The sequence below is a fragment of the Trematomus bernacchii genome, unplaced genomic scaffold, assembly GCF_902827165.1.
Source record: "Trematomus bernacchii unplaced genomic scaffold, fTreBer1.1, whole genome shotgun sequence".
Taxonomy (NCBI): domain Eukaryota; kingdom Metazoa; phylum Chordata; class Actinopteri; order Perciformes; family Nototheniidae; genus Trematomus; species Trematomus bernacchii.
This window is the reverse complement of record NW_022987947.1, coordinates 76,830-87,894: the sequence shown is the minus strand read 5'-3', so window position 1 is coordinate 87,894 and position 11,065 is coordinate 76,830.

Genomic DNA, 11,065 nt, shown 5'->3' with positions numbered 1-11,065 from the left:
TCATACAGGGATCATGCAGAGTCATCAAGTCATACAGGGATCAGAGTCATCAAGCCATACAGGGATCATACAGAGTCATCAAGTCATACAGGGATCAGAGTCATCAAGTCATACAGGTATCATGTAGAGTCATCAAGTCATACAGGGATCAGAGTCATCAAGTCATACAGGGATCAGAGTCATCAAGTCATACAGGGATCATACAGAGTCATCAAGTCATCAAGGGATCAGAGTCATCAAGTCATCAAGGGATCAGAGTCATCAAGTCATACAGGGATCAGAGTCATCAAGTCATACAGGGATCATACAGAGTCATCAAGTCATACAGGGATCATACAGAGTCATCAAGCCATACAGGGATCATGCAGAGTCATCAAGTCATACAGGGATCAGAGTCATCAAGTCATACAGGGATCATACAGAGTCATCAAGTCATACAGGGATCATGCAGAGTCATCAAGTCATACAGGGATCAGAGTCATCAAGTCATACAGGGATCATACAGAGTCATCAAGTCATACAGGGATCAGAGTCATCAAGTCATACAGGGATCATACAGAGTCATCAAGTCATACAGGGATCATGCAGAGTCATCAAGTCATACAGGGATCATGTAGAGTCATCAAGCCATACAGGGATCATACAGAGTCATCAAGTCATGCAGGGATCAGAGTCATCAAGTCATACAGGGATCATACAGAGTCATCAAGTCATACAGGGATCATGCAGAGTCATCAAGTCATACAGGGATCATGTAGAGTCATCAAGCCATACAGGGATCATACAGAGTCATCAAGTCATACAGGGATCAGAGTCATCAAGTCATACAGGGATCATACAGAGTCATCAAGTCATCAAGGGATCAGAGTCATCAAGTCATCAAGGGATCAGAGTCATCAAGTCATACAGGGATCAGAGTCATCAAGTCATACAGGGATCATACAGAGTCATCAAGTCATACAGGGATCATGCAGAGTCATCAAGTCATACAGGGATCAGAGTCATCAAGTCATACAGGGATCATACAGAGTCATCAAGTCATGCAGGGATCAGAGTCATCAAGTCATGCAGGGATCATGCAGAGTCATCAAGTCATACAGGGATCAGAGTCATCAAGTCATACAGGGATCATACAGAGTCATCAAGTCATACAGGGATCATGCAGAGTCATCAAGTCATACAGGGATCAGAGTCATCAAGTCATAAAGGGATCATGCAGAGTCATCAAGTCATACAGGGATCATGCAGAGTCATCAAGTCATACAGGGATCATGCAGAGTCATCAAGTCATACAGGGATCAGAGTCATCAAGTCATACAGGGATCATACAGAGTCATCAAGTCATACAGGGATCAGAGTCATCAAGTCATACAGGGATCATGCAGAGTCATCAAGTCATACAGGGATCATACAGAGTCATCAAGTCATACAGGGATCATGCAGAGTCATCAAGTCATACAGGGATCATGTAGAGTCATCAAGTCATACAGGGATCATACAGAGTCATCAAGTCATACAGGGATCATACAGAGTCATCAAGTCATACAGGGATCATACAGAGTCATCAAGTCATACAGGGATCATACAGAGTCATCAAGTCATGCAGGGATCATGCAGAGTCATCAAGCCATACAGGGATCATGCAGAGTCATCAAGTCATGCAGGGATCATGCAGAGTCATCAAGTCATACAGGGATCATACAGAGTCATCAAGTCATACAGGGATCATGCAGAGTCATCAAGTCATACAGGGATCATACAGAGTCATCAAGTCATACAGGGATCATGCAGAGTCATCAAGTCATACAGGGATCATGCAGAGTCATCAAGTCATACAGAGTCATCAAGTCATGCAGGGATCATGCAGAGTCATCAAGTCATACAGGGATCATGCAGAGTCATCAAGTCATACAGAGTCATCAAAGTCATACAGGGATCATGCAGAGTCATCCAGTCATACAGGGATCATACAGAGTCATCAAGTCATACAGGGATCATGCAGAGTCATCAAGTCATACAGGGATCATACAGAGTCATCAAGTCATACAGGGATCATGCAGAGTCATCAAGTCATACAGGGATCAGAGTCATCAAGTCATACAGGGATCATGCAGAGTCATCAAGTCATACAGGGATCAGAGTCATCAAGTCATACAGGGATCATGCAGAGTCATCAAGTCATACAGGGATCATGCAGAGTCATCAAGTCATACAGGGATCATGCAGAGTCATCAAGTCATGCAGGGATCATGCAGAGTCATCAAGTCATACAGGGATCATGCAGAGTCATCAAGTCATACAGGGATCATACAGAGTCATCAAGTCATGCAGGGATCATGCAGAGTCAAGTCAAGTCATGCCAGGGATCATGCAGAGTCATAAAGTCATACAGGGATCATACAGAGTCATCAAGTCATACAGGGATCATGTAGAGTCATCAAGTCATACAGGGATCAGAGTCATCAAGTCATACAGGGATCATACAGAGTCATCAAGTCATACAGGGATCATACAGAGTCATCAAGTCATACAGGGATCAGAGTCATCAAGTCATACAGGGATCATACAGAGTCATCAAGTCATACAGGGATCATACAGAGTCATCAAGTCATACAGAGTCATCAAGTCATGCAGGGATCATGCAGAGTCATCAAGTCATACAGGGATCATACAGAGTCATCAAGTCATACAGGGATCATGCAGAGTCATCAAGTCATACAGAGTCATCAAGTCATGCAGGGATCATGCAGAGTCATCAAGTCATACAGGGATCATACAGAGTCATCAAGTCATACAGGGATCATGCAGAGTCATCAAGTCATACAGGGATCAGAGTCATCAAGTCATACAGGGATCATGCAGAGTCATCAAGTCATACAGGGATCATACAGAGTCATCAAGTCATACAGGGATCATGCAGAGTCAATCAAGTCATACAGGAGTCATCAAGTCATACAGGGATCATGCCAGAGTCATCAAGTCATACAGGGATCTGCAGAGTCATCAAGTCATACAGGGATCATGCAGAGTCATCAAGTCATGCAGGGATCATACAGAGTCATAATCAGTCATACAGGGATCATGCTAGAGTCATCAAGTCATGCAGGGATCATACAGAGTATCAAGTCATACAGGGATCATACAGAGTCATCAAGTCATACAGGGATCATGCAGAGTCATCAAGTCATACAGAGTCATCAAGTCATACAGGGATCATGCAGAGTCATCAAGTCATACAGGGATCATGCAGAGTCATCAAGTCATACAGGGATCATGCAGAGTCATCAAGTCATGCAGGGATCATACAGAGTCATCAAGTCATACAGGGATCATGCAGAGTCATCAAGTCATACAGGGATCATGCAGAGTCATCAAGTCATACAGGGATCATGCAGAGTCATCAAGTCATACAGGGATCAGAGTCATCAAGTCATACAGGGATCATGCAGAGTCATCAAGTCATACAGGGATCATGCAGAGTCATCAAGTCATGCAGGGATCATGCAGAGTCATCAAGTCATACAGGGTTCATGCAGAGTCATCAAGTCATACAGGGATCATGCAGAGTCATCAAGTCATGCAGGGATCATGCAGAGTCATCAAGTCATACAGGGATCAGAGTCATCAAGTCATACAGGGATCATGCAGAGTCATCAAGTCATACAGGGATCATACAGAGTCATCAAGTCATCAAGTCATACAGGGATCATACAGAGTCATCAAGTCATACAGGGATCATGCAGAGTCATCAAGTCATGCAGGGGATCATGCAGAGTCATCAAGTCATACAGGGATCATGCAGAGTCATCAAGCCATGCAGGGATCATGCAGAGTCATCAAGTCATGCAGGGATCATGCAGAGTCATCAAGTCATGCAGGGATCATGCAGAGTCATCAAGTCATACAGGGATCATGCAGAGTCATCAAGTCATACAGGGATCATGCAGAGTCATCAAGTCATACAGGGATCATACAGAGTCATCAAGTCATACAGGGATCATACAGAGTCATCAAGTCATGCAGGGATCATGCAGAGTCATCAAGTCATACAGGGATCAGAGTCATCAAGTCATACAGGGATCATGCAGAGTCATCAAGTCATACAGGGATCATACAGAGTCATCAAGTCATCAAGTCATACAGGGATCATACAGAGTCATCAAGTCATACAGGGATCATGCAGAGTCATCAAGTCATGCAGGGATCATGCAGAGTCATCAAGTCATACAGGGATCATGCAGAGTCATCAAGCCATGCAGGGATCATGCAGAGTCATCAAGTCATGCAGGGATCATGCAGAGTCATCAAGTCATGCAGGGATCATGCAGAGTCATCAAGTCATACAGGGATCATGCAGAGTCATCAAGTCATGCAGGGATCATGCAGAGTCATCAAGCCATGCAGGGATCATGCAGAGTCAGACAAAGTTCATGCGTCATGTCTCACAATGGTTCAACAATGGCATAGTCAGAAATCCATTGCTAAAAGCATTGTGTACATCCCAAAATAAAATCACCTTTTGTCGGTGGGTCAGTTTTACTGTAACAGTCAGGAAATGACAAATCAATTCACATTCATTCAGTCTTTGCAAAGTCTAAGTCAGTCTCGAGATCTCATGTTCCTATAGTAGTGCAACTTTGGATATTCTACCAGCTGGAGTTTTTACTAGTGACATCATTGCATGATTTCTTCAGAGTCTGAACAGTCTGAGACAAACCTGTCTCAAGATCTTGTCATGAGAACAGTCAGTGATTCGTTGTCCTCTGCAGCTGTAGTCAGTGCAGGGTCCCCAAAAAGCTAGAGACGGCCTTGGTCACGTGCTCAACGGAAACTCTCTCTGGCATCTGGAGGGAAGGAAACTCTTGGATCAATGTGGTACAATCAGCAGACACACGTTGTCCTCTGGACAGTAGAAATCCCCCAAAACTGCAGTTCCTCTTCACACCACTGTTGCCTTGACAACAAGGGTTCATGTCCATCACAAGCAAAATGTCAAACCTCCTCAGAGATGCGTTCTTTGCACACTTCTTCTGTTTCTGTAGTGAGCAACATTTCACCAACACACTGATTCAGAGTACAACCCAAAGGTGGCGCATAACTATCCAGTGCTGCTTGTAATCACAGCCAATCAGCTACTAGAGAAACACTCCATTTAAATCTCTCCCCCAACGGGTTACAAAGTGGCTGAGTGTCCATATGGTCAGGAATGCTGAAACATGTGAATGTTAAAACAAACTAATGTGGTAGTTTACCCAGATTCTTTACTTCATCAAAAGTAGTAAAACCTATATTGTAAAATCTCTTTTGTCTAGTTGACGTCCTGCTTTTAAATTCTAGTCAGGAAAAGAACATAAACATCATTTTTAAAATCTTCTTAAATTCGAAACCAAAAAGGTATTCATTCTCCACTATTTCAACATCAAAGTCCATAAACTGATGATTTATCTTTAAAAAACCATGAGAAATGACAGTTCTCATAAAACACTATTCTCCTTTACTTCAGTTCTAAGTCAATGAGCAAAACAAGGAAACCCTCCTTAACCACTATAGACTCATCTTTTATCTACTTGCTTATTCTATTCATTTCTAATTGTTTATCTAAGTTCTGTTACAAGCAGGGTTAGGTTGCAATAATACAAAACATCAAGTAACTGTATTCAATCCGCGCTATATTTGAAACACCAAGTAATCTAATTACAGTTAATGAATATATTTTTGGAACACTTAAAGGAATTCTTGGTGGAAAGGTTTCCTCACAAAATGTAATCTTCATTACTAAAGCTAAAACCTAAATAAATCATCACGGAACAGTTTTCTTTCCTTATCACTTAATTGTTTAAATAAAAACAAAAGAGGCATTGTGAAAACTCCCACTCTTGAGAACATCTCAACACTTTATTCCATCTAAGCACGAATGTTTATGACAGACACGCCATATATTCCAAGAATAAATATCTCTGGGTCCTAAAGAACATCTATTAATCCAAAACGGTCTTTAATGATATCAATTATCAGCCGACAGACCGACAGACAGAGGCCTGAACCCTACACACTACTGAAACCACAATCAGGTCATCTACGATCTACGGAGGCCTGCTCCCACCTGTAGAGTGGCTCCACGCTGCGGGCTGGGGTCTGCTCCCACCTGTAGAGCGGCTCCACGCTGCGGGCTGAGGCCCTGCTTCCCCTGTAGAGTGGCTCCACGCTGCGGGCTGGGGTCTGCTCCCACCTGTAGAGTGGCTCCACGCTGCGGGCTGGGGTCTGCTTCACCTGTAGAGCGGCTCCACGCTGCGGGCTGAGGCCTGCTCCCACCTGTAGAGCGGCTCCACGCTGCGGGCTGGGGTCTGCTCCCACCTGTAGAGCGGCTCCACGCTGCGGGCTGAGGCCTGCTCCCACCTGTAGAGCGGCTCCACGCTGCGGGCTGGGGTCTGCTTCCACCTGTAGAGTGGCTCCCACGCTTCGGGCTGGGGTCTGCTTCCACCTGTTAGAGCGGCTCCACCGCTGCGGGCTGGGGTCTGCTTCCACCTGTAGAGCGGCTCCACGCTGCGGGCTGAGGCCTGCTCCCACCTGTAGAGCGGCTCCACGCTGCGGGCTGGGGTCTGCTCCCACCTGTAGAGCGGCTCCACGCTGCGGGCTGAGGCCTGCTCCCACCTGTAGAGCGGCTCCACGCTGCGGGCTGGGGTCTGCTTCCACCTGTAGAGTGGCTCCACGCTTCGGGCTGGGGTCTGCTCCCACCTGTAGAGCGGCTCCACGCTGCGGGCTGAGGCCTGCTCCCACCTGTAGAGCGGCTCCACGCTGCGGGCTGGGGTCTGCTTCCACCTGTAGAGTGGCTCCACGCTTCGGGCTGGGGTCTGCTCCCACCTGTAGAGCGGCTCCACGCTGCGGGCTGAGGCCTGCTCCCACCTGTAGAGCGGCTCCACGCTGCGGGCTGGGGCCTGCTCCCACCTGTAGAGCGGCTCCACGCTGCGGGCTGGGGTCTGCTTCCACCTGTAGAGTGGCTCCACGCTTCGGGCTGGGGTCTGCTTCCACCTGTAGAGTGGCTCCACGCTTCGGGCTGGGGTCTGCTTCCACCTGTAGAGCGGCTCCACGCTGCGGGCTGGGGTCTGCTTCCACCTGTAGAGTGGCCTCCACGCTTCGGGCTGGGTCTGCTTCCACCTGTAGAGCGGCTCCACGCTTCGGGCTGGGGTCTGCTTCCACCTGTAGAGTGGCTCCACGCTTCGGGCTGGGGTCTGCTTCCACCTGTAGAGTGGCTCCACGCTTCGGGCTGGGGCCTGCTCCCACCGGGCGTGTGCTGCTGTGCGGAGGAGGATTTGCTGCGGCTGGGGCCTGCTCTCCACCTGTCCTGGTTCTGCTGTTGCGTAGGCCTGCTCCCACCTGTCGTGTGTTCCAGTGTCGTGTGCTGCTTGCTGAGGAGACCTTTCACCCCGGGGATACTACGGAGAGACCGGAGCGCTTCCACGCTGCTGCTTTCGCCTGTCCTTTGCTGCTGTGAGGAGGAGGATTTTTGCCCCAGGAACATGGAGGATATTGTGTGCTGGTCTGGGAAAATGGCCCATATCGTGATTCTGCTGTGCCTGTTAACTGTTCTGGACTATGAGAAGATCTCTAGTCATCCTGAGAAGCCTACTGGATTCAGGTCTGTTCTGCCACCCGCAGTAGGCATCCCCTGCAAAGGGTCGGATGTGTTACACAAACAGTTACCGGTTGCCTTGTCGCAAACAATCTGCTCGACAAAATATGTTTGTCTTTTTTGTTTGCCTGCGATGATGGTTCTTCAGGACTGCTTCTTAAACTCAAATCACACTCTCGCAGACTTTTCCGGTGATTCTAAAGTAGATGACAATGTGTGTGTGTCGATTAAGAGGAAAAGATGCCTGGTTCTCTTGTTGTTGTTACTGTCAGGAAATGTTCAACCTAACCCTGGTCCGCCCAGTAGTAGCAGTCAGATCGCTACTCCTGCTGATTTTAAAGCTAGGTCTGGGTTGGGTTTCATCCACTTGAATGTGCGCAGTCTGTTAGGTAAACTAGATTTTGTCCGCATTTGGGCAAGCTCGACTGACGCTGACGTCATTGTGTTATCAGAAACATGGCTAAATAAAACTATTTTGGCCTCTGACATATCCTTAAATGGGTATAATGTGTATCGTACCGACCAGCCTAATAAAGGTGGTGGAGTTGCCATTTATGTTAAGAATAAGTTCAGTGTAACCACATTGGTTTCCAAATCTGTCAATAAGCAATTCGAATTTTTAGCCTTAAATATAGAAGTGGCAAAGGGTCAACAGGTCATGGTGGTAGGGTGTTACAGACCCCCTCAGCTGTCAAGGACTCCTTGTCTTCACTAGCAAAACTTTTATCACAACTAGACTACAAGGAAATAGTGCTACTTGGAGATCTTAACTGGGACTGGTTAACTGCAGTATCAGAGGATTTTAAAAACCTTTGTATCTCTCTGAATGTTACTCAGATTGTTGACAGTCCTACTCGCCCTAACGTTAAGTCCCCTAATAAATCATCCCTAATTGATCTCATTCTAACTAATGTTCCCTATAAATACCCATCTGTGGGAGTATTTGCGAATGATGTGAGAGACCACTGTGTTGTAGCCACAATTAGGGACACTAAGGTCCAAAAGGTTAAACCTTGTATTATTATTAAGAGACACATAAAACATTTTGTGGAGCAGGGTTTTGTTCATGATCTGTTTGGGTTTGATTGGGGAAAAATCGATCTGTGTGCTGAGGTTGAAACTGCATGGTCTTATTTTTATCTTGGTTTGATGGAGATCATTGATAGACATGCACCCCTACGTACTTTTAGAGTAAAGGGACGAGACAATCCTTGGTTTTCTGCTGAACTGTCCAGTCTCCTGCATGAGAGAAACAAGGCCTGGGCAAAGGCTAGGAAATCAGGCTCAGAGGTAGAATGGCTGCGTTTTAGGCAGCTAAGGAATAGCTTCACTTCACATGTCAAAAATGCTAAGTCAAAGTACTATCTGTCAGTTACTACAGAAAACCTAAATAATCCTAGGAAATTTTGGAAAGCCATAAAATCGCTATCCACCGGTGAGATCCGTAATGAGCTACCTCCGTGCCTTACCACAGCATCTGGCTCTATATCGGACAGGGCCACTATGTTACATTGTTTTAATGAGCATTTTGTGTCCTGTGGCTCTCTGTTTGATTCTGTGACTAACTCTGCTTCTGTGAACACCACAGTCTGTGACTCTGAACAATGTGGTCTGGAAAACCCTTTCAGTTTTACTCCTTTTACTGTAAATGTTGTTCATAAAGCTTTAACCAAGTTAGATCCTAAGAAACCGGCCGGCCCGGACAACGTGGAACCTTTCTTTTTAAAGATAGCTGCAGATTTTATTGCTCCACCTCTCACTACTCTTTTTAACCTCTCCCTCAGCACAAACACAATTCCTAAAGTATGGAAGTCAGCGTATGTCCTGCCTTTGCTGAAAGGAGGGGAGGCAACTGTTTTAAATAATTATAGGCCCATCTCTAAATGATCAGTTCTGGCTAAGGTTCTTGAACGCCTAGTGAGTGAACAGGTAAAGGTGTTTTTATGTAACAATGACATCCTGTCTAAACATCAGTCAGGCTTCAGAAAGCAACATAGCACCATCACTGCCACAATGAAAGTGGTGAATGACATTACAAGTATCTTAGATAAAAAGCAGAGCTGTGCAGCTCTATTTATTGATCTTTCCAAAGCGTTTGATACCGTCGATCATCACATCTTAAAGCAGAGGCTACTCAGTATTGGCTTATCCAGCCATGCAGTGGGTGGTTTGTGACTCTCTGAAAGGTCCCAATGTGTTCACTTTGATGGGCTGTCTTCTGAGTGGTTAAACATTACTAATGGTGTTCCTCAAGGTTCTGTTTTAGGTCCTCTTTTATTCTCCATCTACATCAATAGTTTAGGTGAAAATGTGGATGAAGCTACTTTGCATTTTTATGCGGATGACACCGTGATGTACTGTGCAGGTCCCTCCATTAAGGAGGCTGGTGTTAAATTACAGGCTGTTTTTAACATTATTCAGACTCAGCTCTCTGAACTAAAGCTTCTTTTAAATGTTGATAAAACCAAGGTAATGCTCTTTTCAAAAGCTAAAAAGACACCAGAGACTGTTTTAGATATTGTGACTATGCAAGGACAAATACTCCAAGTGGTTAGCTGTTACAAATACCTTGGTATCTGGCTTGATGATTGTCTTACTTTTAAACTTCAGGTCACTAATCTGCTTAAAAAGCTGAGGGTTAGATTAGGTTTCTTTTTCAGAAACAAGTCCTGTTTCTCTTTTGAAGCCAGGAAAAGGCTCTGTGACCTTTTGACCTGTGCTAGACTATGGTGATTTGATCTATATGAATGCACCTGCCCATTGCCTGGAAAGGTTAGATGCCGCCTATCACAGTGCTCTGAGATGTGTTACTAACTGTAAAGCACTTACTCATCACTGTACCCTGTATGCCAAGGCAGGTCTGCCTTCACTTCCTGTACGGAGGCTCAGTCACTGGAACATGTTCATCTATAAAGCCATGCTGGGTAAACTACCTTCTTATATCTGCTCTTTGATCTCACGGAGAGTGGCAAGTAGCTATTGCCTGAGATCCCAGGATGTGTTCTTACTACATGTGCCAAGTGCTAGGACTGTTTTAGGTACTAAAGCTTTTATGTGCGCTGCTCCTCTAGCTTGGAACACCATGCAACACACATTGAAACTGAGCATTTTGATTCCCTTGCATCATTTTAAAGCACGGCTGGATGAAATGTTATTAGATACCTGTCACTGTGAACAGGTTGCTAATGTATACCCCTGTAATTATGTTGTGATGTCCTTTTTGTTTTCTGTTGTTTTTATGTGTAACTAATGTACCGCAGGTCTCCCTTGAAAAAGAGATCGTTGATCTCAATGGGATTTTTTAACCTGGTTAAATAAAGGCTACAAACAAACAAACAATTGTGAACTTTCTTAACATTAATTGTAAATTCAACGTATGTTCTCTTTAGAACAAAGATAGGATAGTTGCAGCTGAAACTGGTTAATAGCAACTTT